This window comes from Apteryx rowi, unplaced genomic scaffold (assembly GCF_003343035.1).
Source record: "Apteryx rowi isolate R43461 unplaced genomic scaffold, aptRow1 scaffold_484, whole genome shotgun sequence".
NCBI classification, from domain to species: Eukaryota; Metazoa; Chordata; class Aves; order Apterygiformes; family Apterygidae; genus Apteryx; species Apteryx rowi.
The window spans coordinates 672,494-691,786 of record NW_020450743.1 but is presented as its reverse complement, the minus strand read 5'-3'; the positions used below and the strand labels follow the sequence as shown (position 1 = coordinate 691,786).

The window sequence follows — 19,293 nt, the reverse complement described above, 5'->3', positions numbered from 1 at the left end:
AAAATTGTCTGAGAAAAAAATTCTAGAGGTGGACAAAGGCCAAGAAAAAGTGGTTTAAACAATCTAAAATTGGTGTTTAAGCACTGTGCAGGTTGAGGGTGTATCCTGATCTGAGGCTTTAAGCTAACAGAGGAAGAAGGGCAATTTGCAGAACTGAGCTGTGATTACACATGTGGTTCTCAGACACTGAGGACTAGGTTGTGGTCTAAGTTGCTGGTTTTAGGCACATACCAGAAAAAATACAGGGCACCTCCATGTGAATGCAAATTCTGGTTTGTTCATCTCCTCCTCTATGGTAATTACCRATTAGCTATTACCAAGCTATTACTATGTGAAGAGAGAATCTTCTCCCCTTTTATTAGAGAGATGCCAGAAAATTTAAGGATACTGAAAAATAAATTTGAGGCACACAAAACTCACAGTTCTTAAGGAAATAGCTTAGTAAGTTAACAGCTGAAGCATGCTGCCTCCCTACACCCCTCAGCATGAAGGGCTGTCAGTTATGCGACTAACCCCACTGCCTTGCTTGTCTTGCTTGGTTGGGACAGTGAGTACCTACTCGCACAGGATGCTGTGGCCTGGGCTTGCCACTTGGTGCACTTGGTTATGTAAATGTTATTTACTATCATAATATATATATAGCTATAGCTATGAGGTGATTTTCTCAAAACTAGATGTATCACATTACACAAGGAGTTTTGTGTGTGTGTGTGTGTGTGTGTGTGTGTGTGTGTGTGTGTATGTGTATGGAGATGTTCTTGTTAGAAAGAGGTAATTTGATCAATCTGATGCTGAATAGCAGAGAGTTGATCCTCTCGTTAAAGAGTGAATAATTTTGATGGCAGTGTTGCTGGGTGGGTTCCTCATTTTATTCACACCCCTCTTTCCAGGCTGCTGCATTGACCATCCCCTTCTCCACAGTGAAGACTTCTTTTGTGTCACTGGCAAAAAAAAAAAAAAAAAAAAAAGATTTTTGTACCTGTAACAATAATGTAGGTGTTAAAGGTTAGTTTATTCCCTCAATGTGGGCTTTAAAAATATATGGACTTTATGTTTGAATCCTTTCATTCTAGAATAAGAAATTGGGCTTCATATTCAGCCCACAGAGTGTTTAATAAGAAATAGCAACTCTCATCACACTTCACTGTGGCAGGAAGAGTCCATCTTACAGGAGATTTGGGTATAGGGATTGCTCATATTGTCTTCCTTGATGCTGAGTGGAAAACTATTATCTGATGTTGGCTAAACAGATGGTACATTTTCCTGTGAATAATTAGTTACCCGGTGTATAGTCTGCAAAGAGTGATAGGAAATCCTTGATACCTGCCTGCTACCTTCCTGCCCAAGGCTTCTGTCTGTGCAGCACACCGCAACAGACTGCAGCAATAGGCAGCTTGCAGGTTAGACAATGTTCAGCACAAATGGTGCTAACCTATTTCAGGACTCCAGTGATTTGGCATATCACTAATAATTAGAGTGAAGAGAGAGGCTTCCTTGCACCACTACTTGAGTAATGTGCATTTGGCATACATAGCTGAGATGGGTAGTCCCTCAGGTTGACTTTTGTGAAGATGGGCTCATGGTACCTCTGCAGTGGGGCCGGAGCCTGGTACGTAACTTCACATTGGGGATGACACATTGTGCCCCTTCTGCCCCTTCAGAGCGTTCTTGAAGGTGGTGATTCCCTACTGAGACCCTCTCAGATCTTATAGTAAAGTAACTGAGTTTTCAATCTTTGATTTTTAGAAACTCTGTAAATCTAGATTTTAACACCACTACAGCAGTGTGCCGTGCTGCTGCGACTATGCTGGCTGACATACTTGCAAATAAGTGCAGTGAATTTTCACTTTAAAACATCTGCCCATAACAAGTTATATGGTTAAGTCTCTGGATATTGATGAATGATGTGTAATGTCATTTCAAGATAACAGGATAAAATAAAACATAGTGAAAAGGAGCTTGATCTTCCAAGCTTCCAAGCTTGAATTTAGTGGCAACTCTATGACAGTTAACCCTGGCTTTCCTGGATAGCACCTGATCGAAAAATTATCTGGCTGCTGCCTGACATGCTATCAATGAACACCTGCTTAGGTTTAAGTGCTTTACTGAATTATAGCCTAAATTGGTTTCGGCAGGCTTGGAATTGGTAGCCTGTCACTGTTGCTTAACAAGCATTTAACAAAGGTGATTAAGGAAATACAAAGTTCTTACGTAGAAGGTACTCAGCCAAGAAATCCTGAAATAAATCCTACAATTATTTTTGTGATATTGCTTGCAAATTTTGCACCTCCATGCCTTGTCCATAGTTCCTACAGATGCACTCAGGTCTATGTATATGTATGTTGGCATCTTGTTGCTCTGTATGCACGTAAGTGTGTGCATAAATCAGATACATCTGTTCTGGAAAGTAAAACACTGAAAAGTTCAACAAGGGTGAAAGAGCTCTGCAGAAAGTCTAATCCTTTGCACACTGAATAGCCTATCAGAGAAAATCTATTGACCAGTCAGAATATTGAGGCCTTATGTTGAATCCTTATTCACTAAATTCTGAAATTACTTCATCTGAAATATTGAACAAAATACATACATATGTACTGATAAGGAGAAAAGTCAAGTGGGGACATCAGTATGATATTAATTATTAAGAAGAATAAAACAGAAAGTGTTAGTTCTTTCTTTTTTTTCTTTTTTCCAAAAAATCACCTCATAAAATTAACAGCAAACAAATAAAGGTTAAATATACTGAACACTTCTTTTGTTGTCATTATGATCATCCTACTACAAGAAGTGGTGGAAGAGTCTATGATGTTAGGATTTAAATAGCCCTGCTAAGAGGGCTAAATAGATATCATGACCCAAAGCATGAAGTTTTACTGTGATTTCCTGTATGAAGGGGAAACTGCTTCCTATCCATACATGGTGCTRCATGAGTTCTTAAAGACTTATGGAAACGAAGATTGTTCTGGATTTTTGGACTGGATCTAGCAAAACACACAAGCACATGACTTTAAATGTGTGTCCTACAACTGTTTTCAATGGAATTACTACATTTAAAAAAGAGCCAGAAAATTAGATACCTTATTAGGACTTCTTCCTGAGAGAGAAAAAAACTACTGCCAGGAGCTATAACCAGTAAAAGATGACAATATGAATCCATGTGGGTAGTGCTTGAGTTGGCCATGGTGAATGTTGTTACACTCTTCCATGCAGATTTATAGACTGCTGAATTACTACAACTGATTCTTTCAAATCTGGTACTAGATGAAGGAGCTGACAGATATCCATGCCCCCACTGAATTATCATTGATCTAAACCCCAAATGTGTTGCTTCGAGCTGTGAAAAGAATCTTTCTTTTATAATACATACCATTACCTATTCTCTCCCCTTAGTAGAGCTAGTAGCACGTTGAGAGCAGCGCCTTGCCCACAGGATGATTTCACTACCAAATATGGGCAGGTATTCCCCAAGAATGTTAGGCAACCATTTCTCACTGAATTTCAATGCACTTTGGGTAAGTCTTATACTCTGACTCAAAACATAGATGTGTACTGAACTCTAAGAAGATGATTAATTTCTATTTAAATTACTGAGATGGTATGCCTTACCTGGGAAATGCACGCTTACTGAAAACTGCAGAATTGGGCATCTCTAAAAAAACCAGCCCAAACACATGGCCTTAAAACAAGATGTTTTGATTATCCTAAATGCCACATATGTTGTTGAAAGCTTTTGTTTGTTTGTTTGCATTTTGTGGGGTGTGCTCATGTACCCTGAGAGACAGGATGCAATTTTCTACGATCTTATCGTTTAGCAAGTGCTTCTGGTTAGAAATTACTCTTGTTTACCTTTCTCAGATTGTTTTCTCTTTTGTTTACTTGTTTTGTTCTCAAATGTTCCTCCTATTAATACATCTTCTGGAACTGCCTGGCCTACTTTAAGCTAAAATAGCCCATGTTGCTACTGCTGTAGCTTTATGCAAGTACCCTCACTAGGAAAGAAAACCTCGTGCCCTGCTGAACTTTCTTGAAATGACAAGCAGGTCATAAATCCGTAAAACCAAAAAGACAGGGGGAAAAACAAATCCTGCCTTCCTTCTGTGCTATTAGTAGGCTTGCTCATGGTGCAAAGTGGGAAAATAGCAGAAAGATGTCAGGGCTATGGCATCCCTCTGGCTCCTCCCACATCCAACCAAGGGCGATAGATGTCAATTCTCTTACAGAGAAAAGTGAAAGAAAAGAGGAAACTGCAGTAATGTGAAACTGCAAATGACAAATGTTTATATCTAGTTTTCAAGCAGTCATTCTTCAGACTAACTTAATGTTGACGGATCTATTGTGCAAGTTTCAGTCTTTGGGTGTGATCAGATGAATGCTTCCCATGGTGTTACACTGCTTAAACAAACAAGAATACCTCTCCCTCTCAAATGAGGCATGTTCAGTGGGCTCTGTCTGTGCTCCTGATCTCTTATAAGGGAAAATGGCTCTGGATACACAAATAAGTTGTCCTCTGCATTGCAGGAGACAAAATTCACACTACTCTGCCACGAGCAGATAACTTTACGCCACTCATCTGCTTGTGTCCCTTGGTCAATGTGCCTAGTGACACATGTTAGTGAGACATGAACAGCCTAGGGTTTGATTTTGATTTAATGTTTCTGGTGACCTCGGGCAAGTCACCTCACTGTCCTGTACCACCACACTCCCTGATTGTGAAGTGAGGGGATAATGCATTATCCAGAAATGCTTTTGTAGCTAGCTGCCTTGGCAACTGAGGAATAAAACTACATCACCCCACATATAAGAAATTTGTTAGCTTTAGATGTGCTTTAGCTTGTGGATGCTATTTTTTAATTTTTACAGATTGGCAGGAGGACTTCACACACTAGCGGGAAACTGTGATTCTGTGCTCATTTTCAGTAGAATAACTACTGGGTGATCTTTTCTTTGGCCTGCTATTAGGAATTTGGCTCGTGTATAAATGGTTGGGATGGTACTGCCATTTTGCTTACAATAACACGTCTGTGACTTGGAGGCAAACCTGAGGTTAATGCAAAGTAAGCACAAACAGTAATATCCCCACTGAGCTTGTAAGTGATAGTTTGTAGGGAAAAGGCTATGTCAGGTGCCATTAATTCAGACTGGTGCAGCAGCTTCAGTACAATAAGAGTAAGGGCTGGTTCTGTGTGTGCTGGGCACACTTGTGCTGCTATATTTTTAATATGCCTCCACAAAAATTTGCAGAGGGTTTTGGTTGGTAGTTCTGCCTGGTACCCTGTGTGTGCGATGTAAGGCATGCTGGCTATGYTGGGGACCGGGATATGGGTCCTAGGTCCCACCCTCCGTGCCACTGGTGCACTGCATGCTCGGGGCTGCAAGAGTCAGCTAACCGAGGGTCTCTGGGGTTCGGGAGTGCTGACACCATTGTGGGTCACTCAGATCTCATCCTGCTGTGTGTTTGCTCCCTGGCTCCACTCTTTTTCTTTTCTTTTTCTTTTTCTTTTTTTTTTTTTTTTTTTGGGGGGGGTGAGATGGGGGGGGTGTCCAGTCTGTGGCGGTGACAGATAAAACATTGGAGCTATACGTTCACAACAGCTGGGTCTGGGGGAGGAACAGCGGAAGGGAGAAAGCCGGAGACCAGGTCCAGGCTTTGGCTGGCAACCGGCGAATTTCAGCGCGGAGGGAGGCGGAAATTTCGGCGGCGGGGGGKGGGGGGGGAGCAGGCAGAGCCCCGGGGCAGGCGGCTGCGGCACCGAGGCCAGCCCGGGGCTCGCCGGGGGCACGGCAGCGCCGGGATGCCTCGGGGGGAGCCTCAGGGGGGCCCGGGGGACGGGGGGGTCCTTCCCCCTGCCCTGCCCTGCCGCCGCCGCCTCTCCCAGCCGGCCCCTTTCCCCTCCCTCTGCTCCGCAGCCGGGGAGGGGGAGGTGGGTCCTGACACCCGGGGCCGGCGCACGGGAAGGCAGAGGAGGAGAGGCGGGTGATGGGGAAGGAGCGGCGCCAGTTATCCTCCTGGCATCATTAAAAAATAAAAAGGGGGGGGGGAGTGAAAGAAAAAGAAGAAGAAGAAGAAGGAGAAGACGCCGCCGCCGGCCCCCCGCCGGCGCTCCGCGGGAGGGCGGACCACGATGCGCGGCTCGGGGGCGCAGCCCGCCCGCGCGCATGGACGCCGCGGAGCCGCGCCGCGGGGTGAGAGCCGCGCCGGCGGCGTGGGGGGCTCCGCGGGGCGGTGCGCGGGCGCGCAGGGCCGGCAGCGCGGCCGGGAGCCGGGACCACGCGGCTGCTCCCCTCCCTTCTGCTCCCCACCTCACGCGAGCCGCAGTGGGTTTTAGATACGGGAGCTCACAGGTTTTCCTCCTGCACCTTTAACACGCGCGCGGATGCGGCCAGATCCGCGCCGAGGCAGCGCCCGCGGCGCCTGGCACAAGTAAGGTGAGCTCCGCGGGGCCGGCGTGCTCGTCCCCGCGTGGGAAATGGAGGGAGCGGTGTCGCGCACACTTGGAGCGGCGGGTGTGCACGGGGGAGCGTCACGGGAGCTCCGCTACTGCCCTGATTTTTTTTTAAGATCCACTTTTTCAGGAGGTCATTGGGCTATCCCTTGCCCCTCCTTTGGCGCTGTGGACATGTCCTTTTCATGTGGAAACCTTCCCCTCTGACAGGGGGGTCCGTCTTTGCTGTCTCTTCTGCTGACCTAAATGGAGCTGTGCTGGCTGACACCTAGCTAGTGTCTTGTCTCGGGGTCTCATGCAAACCAAATACCCTTCCCTCTCCCCAGCTTACTGCTACTGTAACCTGCTGCTATGGTCTTACTACGTTTGCTGCAAAATTTGTGCATTATCTTCTCCGTGAGAGTGGGGACAGAACTGAGATTCCTGTCATCAGCCCACAGAGAGATAGTTGTAAATGAAGGCAGACACCATGTTTCTGTTACTATACTTCCCAAGCCTGCTCTTCTCTCATATTCTCTTGCAGAGCTACAGAGTTGCTTGTTTGGTACTTTGGAATAAAACTGCATGCTGCAGCAGTGCATTATGGATAAACTACATGCAGGAGAAAGGCACTTCAGAACAGAGATGTAAAAATCTCCCTAAATGCAATGTTCATATCAGCACTGGATGTTTTGAGAGCCCCAGTCCTAAATCTTTGCGTATCTAGAACACCTGGGGGCTGCAATAAGGGAAGACAGCAGGCTTTTTCATCAGTTGCCGTTTAAAGCTTCAGCCTATCTGTAGTGAGATGGGATTTACTAGCTGACTTCTGAGGTTATACAGTAGTTCTCTTGGATGCTCTGGGTGAGTACTTTTGAAATACAGAGTTAAGAGTAACAGTACTGTGGTCCTGCACATAACATGATCCTCACTGGCACGCTGGGAGAGGGTGCCTGAAGACGCATGGGACAGAGCAGAGACCTCCTACTGCAAATGAGATGGGTATGGTGAGGAAAAAAAGGGGTTTATGGCTCTGCACTCAGATTTCTGCCCATGTATCTGCCTGGGAACAAGAAACTAGGGCTGTTTCCTGTACTTTAATTGGGAAAGAAGGTCTCTGGAGGAATTATTCCAGAAAGGGTTACCTCTGAGGCACAGAGACTGCTCTGTGTGACTGCCCTCAACCTCTGAATTTAAAGATCCAGGTTAGTCTGAGGTCGTCTGTGTCTGTGGGCTCTTTTATAAAATCATTTCTTTCTTTTTTTTTTTTCTATTTCTAGAAATAGCAAAGGGTAACTCCCTGAAAGCCCATAGCGTCTTTGCTGCATTTGTCCATAGATAAGCTTGAATGTACTGTACAGAAGGAGAACCTAATTTGGAGGCTTGACACAGGGAAGGATAAAGGATAAATTTACATCAGCTGATGATCTGTCAAGTACCGGGAGCTCTGACAACAGATCATTACAACCTCCCCATATTTACTTATTTTCTTCTTCTATTTTTCAACTTTCATTACAGCTATCATGTGGCATATTTCAATGGCAGCTTCTGCCCAAACTGGGTGAAAAAAACATGATGCTAGAAAACATGTTAAATCCACATTTTTTTAAAAGCATGATGTTCAATGCCTTTTCTTCTTTGGTGATGGATGTGCTTTTTTTTTTTTTTTTCCTTCAAAATAGGTTGGCTTACTGGGCAAAACTATGTTAGTTGTTATTGTTCTTCTTGAAACAGGCTAATAAACACTAAACACCATACTTGTTCTTTAACATTAGTTAGATATCAGAGGAGGGAAAGAGCAGGTAGGGAACTATATCCTTAATTCCTCAGGTAAGACATGCAATAACATCAGCTTAGTTACAGAATCTTTCTCTGAGTCTGTTGTAGCAATTGGACATATTTTACTTGAATTGAGAAACTTCAGTAGCAGAGGAAGGAGAGATTTGAATTTGCAATTGTGTCATAGTTGCCTGTGTTTTTTTTATATATTGCTCCTTAATTTTCTTAGGCAGCTTTGATAACAATGAAAGACTCCCTTTTTTTCTTTCCTTGACTCACTCTTCCTTCCCTCTTTGTTCAACAGTAGGGGTCTGGATGCACTTAGTTTTTTTTGGGGGGGCAGGCGGAGGGGAGGGGAGGGGAGGGGGGGGAGGAGGTTGAAATTGAAAAAGATTTCCATAATTTTTACTTCATTAAATGGTATGTTGAAGTGATTAACCCACTTTCTAGTGCTCTGGGTTTTTTTCTTCTTAAGACATTTGTGGCTGGAGAAACTATTATAGTTCAACTGATAATAAAACAGCATGGAGGAAACATATATTTTCATTTGTGTTCTACAGGATATTGATAATATTGCTTTGGCTGGGACCTTATTGTGGAATTGTCCCTTAACATAAAATTGGGTCCTCAAAGTATGCAAATTTATCTAGTGGCAAATAGCTACATATCATTAATGCTTACAAGCAACATTTTTTATCCACTAGTGCTGGCCTACCAAAGGTACTCTGGCATTTTACTCRTAATGTTTGAAGTTACCCCATGACTAACTTTTTCACTGGGTGTCTTRCCTGTAAAGGACTTGAACTTCCTGAATGGAATTTTAGCTAAAAAGACACAGCTCACCCAAATATGATATATTTTAACTTTTTAAAAATGTTAGAAAATGTAAACCACATTTAAAAACCTGTGGAGGATAAAGTTCATATTGTTCTTTCTGTGAAATTGCTCTTTCTGCTGAAATCAATTGTGCCTTCTAGTTCTGCGTGACTGAGATCGGCGTGATTATTTCTTAGGAAGTGAGGGCACTACTACCTCCAGTAGTTTAAATCTTTAAGCCTTGGCTTGGTTTTTAGTCTGTTCTTTCCCAGATGAAAATCCTATGTAAATTAATCTGATTCAGGTCAAATTTTGCCCTGTTAACTTAGTTGGTAGCCAGGAGCTTAGATCTCCATAATTTACTGAATGGTGTTCATTATGTGTCTAACTGTGATCTATGATCCTCTGTGCTTTGAATTTTCAAATTCTGGAGGAAATCCAATATTTTCAGATAGCCTGGCCCAATGTTGTAGTGTGTTTTGTAGATTTACCCCTGAAATCTTCACAGGTCATGTTTTTATGGGCCCTGGAGTGAAGGGTTTTTTTATCTGGTCACAGATGGAAGAGACTGGGTGAAAACACCTAATCTGCAAACCCTGCTCTTCTCTCAGGAACATCCAAAGCTCTTGGGGTCTTTAATAGCTAAATATTTTGATGGGACATGATCATAAGGATAAAGACTAATGTGTTCCTTGCTACTAGTGTGTGAAACTGGTGCTACGACTTGCTTACATATCCTTCACTCTTACATGTCTAGGTATTGTTTGCTGGTTTTGCATATCAGTGTGGAACTTGCTCTTCATTGGTGCTTTTCAAAAAAACTTGCTCAGTAGTAGCTGAGATAGCAGTTGTGAGTGGTGTTGTTTGCATTACACAGGTACTGATTTTCAAGATCTCATGCTTTTGTTGTGTTAGCGTCAATGCCTATTGGATGATGTAAACAAGGTTTGAAAAATTGAGATTAGAAAATCACTAGCTATTTTGAGGGACCATTGGTTGAGTTGTCAGATATGAAGTTGATGTTCACCCATTTTCCCCTTTTCTGGGTAGCATGAACCTGGCGGATTGACAGGGCAGTGTACAACAGTGTCTTCGTGTTGTCACCAGTTAGACCTGCTTTCAGTTAGTAACTTCATGGCTCTCCCTCTTGCCTTGCCTCTCTTACATTGAATGTCTCAAGCTTACCCCTTCCTAAATTGAGAATGTAGTTATAGGCCTCTTAGCTTGTGTTTGTTTCCCTTAATTATCTGTAACAGTAATGTGGGGAGTAACATAGTCCTGTGGGGAATGGTGGAGTAGACTGATCGGTATCTCTGTTTTCTTACATAACTTTATTTCTAATAAGCAAATGTCTCATATTCTGTCCAGCCTTTTGAAATACCAGGTAGCTTTCTTTAGCCTAGTGGGTTCCTGTCTTTTGTGTTTAAAAGCATAGATCTTTGCCGGTGCCATCTCTGGGGCATCCTATTACAGTGCCCAACTTCTCATGTGCAACAGCCATCCTTCTGATGATATTTAACATCATACATGAGTGACTGAGTATATAATTAATTGGGAAGAGGTGGCCACAAGGAGGGCAGTGGGGACAAAATGGGCCGATAAGTGTAAGACAGAGTTTTGATCACTTTTTCTGAAAGCTTAATGCTTCATTATTCTCATATCTTAACCAGCCCTAAAACTGGTTTCAAGGCAGATCCACATGCACAAATGTGCTAATCATTGATTTAACATGGGCTCTAGGGATCTAAGGCCAGAAGGAATGCAAAGTCATGTCATTCATTGCTAACTAACAGAAATGTATCTGCAAGATAGAGGTTTAAAGTCACTTATGGACTTGAACATTCTTTGCCTTTAGAATAAGGTTTCTTCTTTTCTTTTTTTAAAGGTGTCACTTTTATTCAGGACAAGACAGGGTGGCTAGATTACCATGCATTCTCTGTTCTTTTTAGCCAGTTGCTTAAATAACCTTTAAGATACAGCCTTGACTCTTTTGATGTCTGTTTTTTCTTTGTTGGTGTAGGGCTAATTCTTTGCTCAGAAAAGTATCCCGTGGAGGAGCAATATGTATGACACTTAAGGTTAATGGCTTTTATTACTGATCACAAAGAGACTTTGTAGAATTCATGGAGTTCAAATGGCAAATATCTATGAGACACTGACACCCAAGTTTACTATTATGAATTCAGGAGGCAGCACTCATTTTAAAATTGAAGTTGAATTCTGCACAATTACAAAAATGAACTTCATTCTCCCCTAAGCTTCTCAGAGAGTTGAATTTGTATGAGTCTCATGCAATATGTCTGAATCTCACACCTAATGTCTCCTGCGTACAGTTTCACCGAAGCAGACTTGAATGCCTGCTTGGAGTTTGTTGGGGCTAATGGATTTCTAGAGAAGCTTAGGATTTCACCCTCTTGGAGTAGCTGTCCTGTTCAGTAACTTGAATGGGAGCATGAGATTTCCATGTCAGTTTTCATAGATGTTTCTTGTGCTTCCTTTTATTGTTTTGCTGAGGCACCAGCGAGTTCAGAATCCTGCTTCACCATCCATCAGTTTGAATCAATCAAAAGAAGAGGAGGAGGACAAAAAAATCCAACTTTGATGGAAACATACATACTGCAAAAGGCAGTTGTATCACATTTATATTCTGCTGCATGCTTCTCTCACCCACGCTTGTAAAATATTCACTGAAAACAAGATGAAGTACATTTGATTTCCACACATAAAATAACTTACTGTATTTGCTGAGTAATTACTTGTAGCTCTTCTACAGTAACTGATTTTTCTACTTATTCTAGTGCTCCTTCTGCTTTCATTGTGCATGGGGTGTTAACAAGGAAAGAATTGAAAAGAAAGTCAGTTTTCATTGGCTATTTGTTTTTAAACTGACTGAAACATTCAACAAGAAGCTGGGCAAATATAATTTCATAAAGCACAGTTGGGATTTAGGGAGAATCCTGTGAGAACCATTCAAGGGGAGAAAGAATAGTACTGGAAGGGTGAAGGGTTAATGTAAGAGTATGTCTTTTCTTCCCTGCAACACCTAAATCATGCTCCTTTGTGCTAGAAGCTTGCTTGTTATACCAGTGAAACACATTCAGTAACTTGTGAGAATAATGCAACATTGATGGCAATACTGTATTTGGATAAACACAGTCGGAAGGACTGTTTACACAATCTATTGCAGGAATCTTGGCCTCTCGCAGAGCAAACCTGCTGCACAGACTTATTCTCTCCTAGGCTACAGCTCTTTCCTAGCCATCAGACTGGCCTTGGGCCTGCTTATAAAATGCCATGCCAACTTCAGCAAGCAGAAATGTCCAAGTGAGAGAGGACAGTCTGCAAAATGCAGGATTTTGAGAGTTTGTCCTAATAGGATGCAAAGTGCCCCAAAGTTTCATTTGTTTTTTGTCAAGGATCACCTCCCCAGGCTGCTCTGAGCTCTGCCGTGCTCCTGGTAAAGAGGTACTGTGGGAAGGAGTCTTTACCAGTCAAAGCGCTGGAAACGCTGCAGACAGAGCAAGGAAAATGCATACATGTGTTGAACAAGAGTTGTTTACACATCTTTTTAGTGTGATTTCAGGGATTTGCCCAATAGCTCAAAATCTTTAATAGGCTGAAGAAGTGTTGACTCTAACCTACCGGGCTGAATGTGGAACAGATTTAAGGAACTGAGTAAGAAAAACGAATTGACCCTGGATCATCTTTGCAGTTGGGGTAGTTTGGGATTTGAGTTGCCAGTAGAAAGGAGTCCACCTTGTGAAATATATGGCGATAGCTGGTATGTTTCTTAACAGCAGGCAAGGTCTCCAATGGTATGTTTCTGCCATGAGGCTGAGTCAAGGGAGTTTCAGGTCTCCCTTATGCAWATGTAAGCCATAAACTGATGAAGGTTTCACAGCCTTGCATCACTCAGGCAAATTAATCTCTGTTATCTTAAGAATACAGTGTATGCTATTTGGAGAGACATGAGGAGATATATCACAATTTACCTGCCCCTAATGGCTTTCATGATTGACAATGTCCTTCAGTAAATAAAATACCAGTGAAGTAAAATACTGTTCAAGAAATGCACAGCTTCCCAAGGCTTTCACTGAGATGCTACTGCTTGCTTACTGCATTGGCCTGTATACTCCAAATACAGACACTTGAGGCAGACAAAAAGTGTTTTCCTACCTCTGTGATTGCACAGGGCTCTGTGCAGATGAGCATCAGACAGAGGGCTGCTCTTTGTAGCAGCCTGCATTACTGGGAAAACTGGAGATAGGTGGCAAGTTGTGCACTGCAGCCATGTTGCTATTGTGGGACTGCCAAAAAAAAAAAAAAGAGAAAATTCATTGGTACATCTAAATTGCAAGCACTGCTATAGCCCTGAATAGAGAGAGGCCATCATTTATATGAGGTTGTCAAATACAGTACATCTGCTTCTGCTGTCACGCATGCCCTGTACATGAAGCCAGTGACCCATGGATTTGAGAAACAACTCGGAAATTTTCGGATGTCTTATGTTAGATAGGGACAGAAGCAACTGAAAGGAAAGAGAAAGAGAGGTCTTGTGATAATCAACCTGAGCTTTATTCAGAAGCTGTAATGACAGTGTGGAGATAGCGTAAGACCACATTAATCTATCCTGCCATCCTGTCCTAGGGGAGATGTAATTTACATCAGCAAAACAGCACCTGGCCCAACTGCAGTCTGTCACTGAGTTCAGCTCACTTAGAGGATATTGAATCTGGACTATATAGGACTTGCATCAGCTAACAGATTATGCAAGGCAATTGCAGAATATAACTAATTCACAGGTGTTCTGCAAGGAAAATAGCGTATGTGCTACAAGAAAATAACTTTTGAGAGAAGCTGTTCAAGGACTGTGTGCCAACCATTTATTTGTATGATTGGTATGAGAAAGGACTGTGTGTCAATCATTGACTTGTATGATTTATTTAAAAGTGGAGGAAATTTTGGCTGGTTTGTGATTTTGTTTCTCTTATACAGGCAGTTTCCATAGCAAAATAAAATAAAATTATAGAATGTAGAGAGTTCTGCCAAAAATTGTTCAGAACTGAAAAGTTTTGGTCCAAAATATTGAGGAAAAATATTATACATAGAAAAAAAAACATTTGATGGAGGGCTGGATTTTTGGAGAGTTTGTTTTGTTTTGACTTAAGATTACAAACATAAAATGAAACACAGTTTTGAGCTGGTGGGAGTGATTTCTTCTGCATTAGTTTTTTTATGATTTCTCTGTCTACTGCTTGTGAGAGTTTTTCTATTTTTCAATATGCTATTCTAGTTTCTCAAATTTGACAGAGAAGATCCTACTTTTCACTTTCTAGACTAAGAGAGGGGATATGGTGCTTGAAATTACAAAAAGAGATCAAGGATCCATGAAAGTCTTATGACTCTATTAATTCTGTTTGTATTCRTGTTTATGTTCATTATTTGGATGCCTATAGGGATTCTCTTGAGTTTGTGGTTTTATGACTGAAATAAAAGGAAAGATAAGGGAGCAGGGAACTGCGGAGAAAATTGTTTTGGGTTGACTAAAACCAAAAGCTGTTTTTTGTGCTAAGATGGAAGAAATGCAGTATCATTTCAGATAGAATAAAATACTTTCTTCATTTGTGCCATTGTTTTATCTTTTTTACAGCGTGCAGTTTCTTTTCAAAAAAAAAAACAACTTTTCTTTATCATGAGTTAAAATTTGAACTTAAATATTGGAGTTGTTGACTGACAGTATGTCCCCAAGTCCCTTCACTGAGCTGTCTTTTAGCTTCACTGACGTCCTCTTTGGATTCACTAGTTCTCTTAAGAGAAAGGAAAGTGTGCAGCTGGTATTCAACAGAGTAGCAGTGGTATGAATAGGATGCATTACATTTATTTAATATTACTTGAGATTCCACAGGAAGCGTAGACATTTGTCCCCTATGGAAAAGGGAACACCAAAGACAGAATCTCCTCCCGCAGTGTTACAGCTCTTGAACTGAAAAAGTAAGACACTTCTTTTTTCACCTGTAACACCTTGTTCCCTAGGCATGATATCAGTGTTCATTTCTGATCGCCACAAGAGTCATTAATAAGCTATTTGCAGGAAGACATATTAATGTCAGGCTAAACCAAGAGTAATAGGAAAAGGCCCTGGCTGGAATAGGAAAAAGAAGTATATAGCATTGACCCTGTTATGTTTCTGTTGGCTTTGTTCTTTAAACATGAATATATAGGTCAAGGAAATGGTAAATGAGCTTCCTGACATTTTCCCTATATTGATAATCTGCATTTACTGGCATGACAGTTTGTATTTTCCAGACTGATACAATGATCTGCAATTAGTATGCAGTTGTCTGTCCAATCTAATGCTCGAGTCTTTGGAATCAACACCACTATGGTCCTTAAAGAATAAACAAAGCTCTTATGGGACCAACTAATCCATTTCTAGCAGGATCTCATCCTCTAATCTCTTTCAGTCCAGCAGCCCTACAAACACTCTGTGGTCACCCAGAAAAAATAACACACACACATGCACGCACACTCACACAGAAAGGAATTTGTTTATTATCAAATAATTGGTGCTCTGTTTTCTGTTTCAAGTTAGACAAAGTTAACTTAGGGACGGATGTTAGTACCATTCCTGGTAGTTTGGAGTCCGGACAGAAGTCTGAGTATTTTGTTCCTTCAGCACAGGACTTTGAAATCTGTGTCATTAATCATGTCCAGGATACTGTCATGGCATAGATCAACATTATCTTAACTTACATTGTTGAACTGGGCTTTAGCAGATATTTGCTTTGGAAGTACTTAAGCTAAGTGAGGGAGCTGCTGGTCTCTGCACTCTTGGCAGTGTCCGAATGCCTTGTCTGAAGGCAGGTCCACAATATCAGTGCCCTCTTAGGATAGCCTCTCTCTTTGCTCTCTGGCTGATTCAGCATTACAAAGAAAGATCCACAGCCAACAGGGAGAATATGCAGCTTTTCTTAGGAGAATATTGTGATGATGATAATGATGATAGCTGGTGACAGATAGCTGTTGTGGACTCCAGTTCAGCATTATCAAGAAGGAAACTTCTGACTAAATTTGCTGTTTGCTTAGTAAGTATTTTCAGAAGTTATTTTTGTATGTTAAGAATAGCTACTTGACTAGTATTTTAGGACAGACTTTTTTGTGTAGGTCATCCATTGCTTACCAGAATGCATCTTACTTAACATACGAGTCTGTCTTCCTCAATCATGCCTTCCTGGAAAACTGATGTCTTCATAATATTTTCTTAAATCATTAATGTTGGCGTCCTTTTATAACAATAAGGCTTCATTTTTCTTCAGAAGTTTTCCTCCCCTACCTTCATTTATACTATTGAGACTGTTTCTGCTGCTGTCAGAGACTTCGTCTGATGGATGTGTCTCACAGTCCTTAAAGATGGCTTAATCTGGTCCTAAGTTATTCATGGCATTCTTGGGCACATAACTCAGTGAAATGGCTTCACAGATCTGAAACCCATGCAGCAGAGAGTTCAAGGCAGTTGATGCTTGTTTGCATTCTTCCTTTTATTCAGTAGGAAAATATACTTGTAAGTGTGAGTGACGCTAGTTTTAAAGATAGGATGACCTTGAAAATGGCAATTTCCAAAATCAGTAAAATCATTCTGTTCCAAAGAACAGAATGATTTGGTGACTAGAGGTTGCTTCTCATTATTCTTTCACTATGTGTATGTCTGACTCCTAAATTCCTCCTTAGACCAAGAAGTAGAATTTACCCTCATTTAGAGGGCTAGCAACACGGTTTTTCAACTTTAAATTACATTAGACAGGTCTCATCCTGAATGTCACCAGTTTATGGAGAGCAGATTTTGATTTAATGTAAAATCAGACAGTGATTTAATGTATAATGGTTAAAAAAAATCTTACTGTATTGTGGAATGATAGGAAACAATCATTTAAAAAATGCCATCCCCCTTCCTTGCTATTCAAGATAGGGAGAGATAACCACAGCAAAATACTAAGAATTGCTGCCTGTAGAATTGCATCTAGCTCTTATGATCTTCAGCAGAATCCCGTCAATGGTGCAGGTAATAAATAAGAAAAATAAGATGAGAAAAGTATTTATCTCTATTATAAACTATTCAACAAGGGAAACAGAAAGGCAGGAATAAAATCTGTACCATTTTATGAAGGAGAGGTGAATGAACCAGACAGTAAATGGTATGTTAATTAGAGCAGAGAGAACATAGTGTGCGTCCCAAGCAAAGCACAGGTCCCATAACAAACCACAGGACAGAAGAGCACATTGCATGATTTTGCATCCTGACCCTTGGTGAAGAGGTGGTGTCAGTACCCCCAGTGGGTTTTGATCAGCATGGAAGGGCTGCCTGGGCAGAGAGGGAGAAGGTGTGACAGGATACCAGGACACTGAGGCATCTTAGGTGTCTGACTGAGGCATTTGCTTTCTGTGGCATGTGTTTCATCCCTTGCCRGCTTCCCCCATCTGCCTGTAATAGAACAAAGCCATTTGGTCCCCRGTGTGTGCTCTTGCCTTGAAGTCCGATGTGTGAGCAGCTGTCTCAGAGCTTCATCTTCATCTCCTTCAGCTAGACAGGAAGCAAGGCAGTGTATCTCCTTGTCTGTCCTCCTTCATCCTCAATGGCATATCATATACTCTGTCTTCACAATGTGTTACGCCATAACTGCAAGCCTTTTCTGTTTTATGTGACTAGTTTGGTGTCACTCTGTGAGTATCCAACTGTTTTGGTTTTTGTGTATTTGTATGTATTCCATGGCATGGTCTTTCACAGTCTGGCTGGCAAAAGTCAGGTCATTTTCAGGTTTGTTCCCAGCTTGGCTACTGAAGGAGTCTGCAGCTCTCCAATCTTGTCGGGATGTCCATTTGGCCTTTCTTAAGTTACTGGTCATCCTTTCCTGTTTTTGTTTCTTACAGTTTTGATTTGCTCTATTTGTGATAGAGACAACAGGAGGAAGCTGAGGCTGCATGAGTTACTGCATCGTGTTAGGAAAGTAAATTGGGATCACATGCAAAAATCAGTTAAGGCATGCTTGGTAGTAATTGCATTATTGGGTTTGTTTTATGTCTTAATAGTCTCAGTGAGAGACTAGTAATTTCAATCAAATCACTAATGATCCAAGGTTGGTACTTTTTAAAACAATTAGGTTTAAAGCCTTCAAACAATTCTTCTTCTGGAAGGCCTTCCTGATGAATTGTGGAGTTGGGAAGGTAACTGAAATATCTCAGTTTAGGTGAGAACTGAAGATGAGAATTAGATGAGAATTAGAAGCTAATTTTCAGAAATTCTCTCACCCTGTGCTTTAATGTAGCAGAAGCCGTTCATGGCCCTGTTTTGTCGGTTTGCTGTAAACAATAGCCAAACAGTCAAGCAGTGACAGCTTGCAAACAAATGCTGGGGCTCTGGAAGGGTGTAGCTGTTACGCTSGAAGTCATGCAACATGCATCACACGTAATGCATGCACAGTGTACCAATGTAGTACAACTGTGAGTTACTGCAGATATAGCTGGACTTTGGCTGAGAGAGCAGAAGGCTGGTGATATGATAAAAAATGAAATGGAGGGGAAGAAGGAAGGAATTGAAATGGTGCAAATGATAGTGGTTCTGTGAGCATAAGGAGTCCAGGCTGAAAAGTGTTATGTGAATGAGACGTGGTCTACACTGCAGTCCCATTTTCTTTATATCTTCCAGGTGAAGCAGAAGCCGGGGTCACCCCACTTGGCCCTGGGGTTTGTGCTCATGCATATGTGAATACAGAACAACTTCACATCACCTGACCAGTAGCAGCTGTAGCAGCAGGATTAAGGCCATGCAGTTTCTTGCTAGTGTGTCTACAGCCTTCTTAGCTCTCCTCTCCTCTACTTATGCACTGGCAACATGCACCTAGTATGACCTCCTGTGCAATATGGTCAGGGAGTTTCATTTGCTGGTCTTTTAAACATTATGCAAGTCTTGTCTCAGAAACATCATCTAAAAAAGCATTTAAGGTTGTCAGGTATCTTCCAGAGAAGCCTATGTTCCTTTCCCCTCTCCTTCCACCTGTACATGAATGTACAGCTTAGAGTACTAATCCTTTGATGATAGCTTACTTTGTTGCAGCCAGTGGAATTATACAAGTTTACAGCAGAGGTCGACTTGTGTCATGTGAAAGGTGAAATATAATCTGTGCAGGTAGCATAAATCTTACACAATATACAGCCTTAAGTGGATTGAGTGGGGTGAAATTAAACCAAAAGAATAATGCATGTGCTTTTCTCTTTTCTCTGT

The 19,293-nt window shown here is 41.7% G+C and overlaps 1 protein-coding gene across 2 annotated transcripts in view; it reads left to right on the top strand.

Annotated features, from left to right (window-relative positions):
• Window positions 1–5,985: 5,985 nt before the first annotated feature.
• PLPPR1 (phospholipid phosphatase related 1) overlaps window positions 5,986–19,293 on the top strand; it is a 141,192-nt gene continuing 127,884 nt past the window's right edge. Inside the window, exon 1 of one of the 2 annotated variants that reach the window (XM_026078732.1) lies at window positions 5,986–6,183. The gene's annotated coding sequence lies outside the window, so the exon portion shown is untranslated. Of the gene's footprint in view, window positions 6,184–6,406; window positions 6,427–19,293 lie in introns of those variants that run through there. The other variant, XM_026078733.1, reaches the window with a different exon arrangement.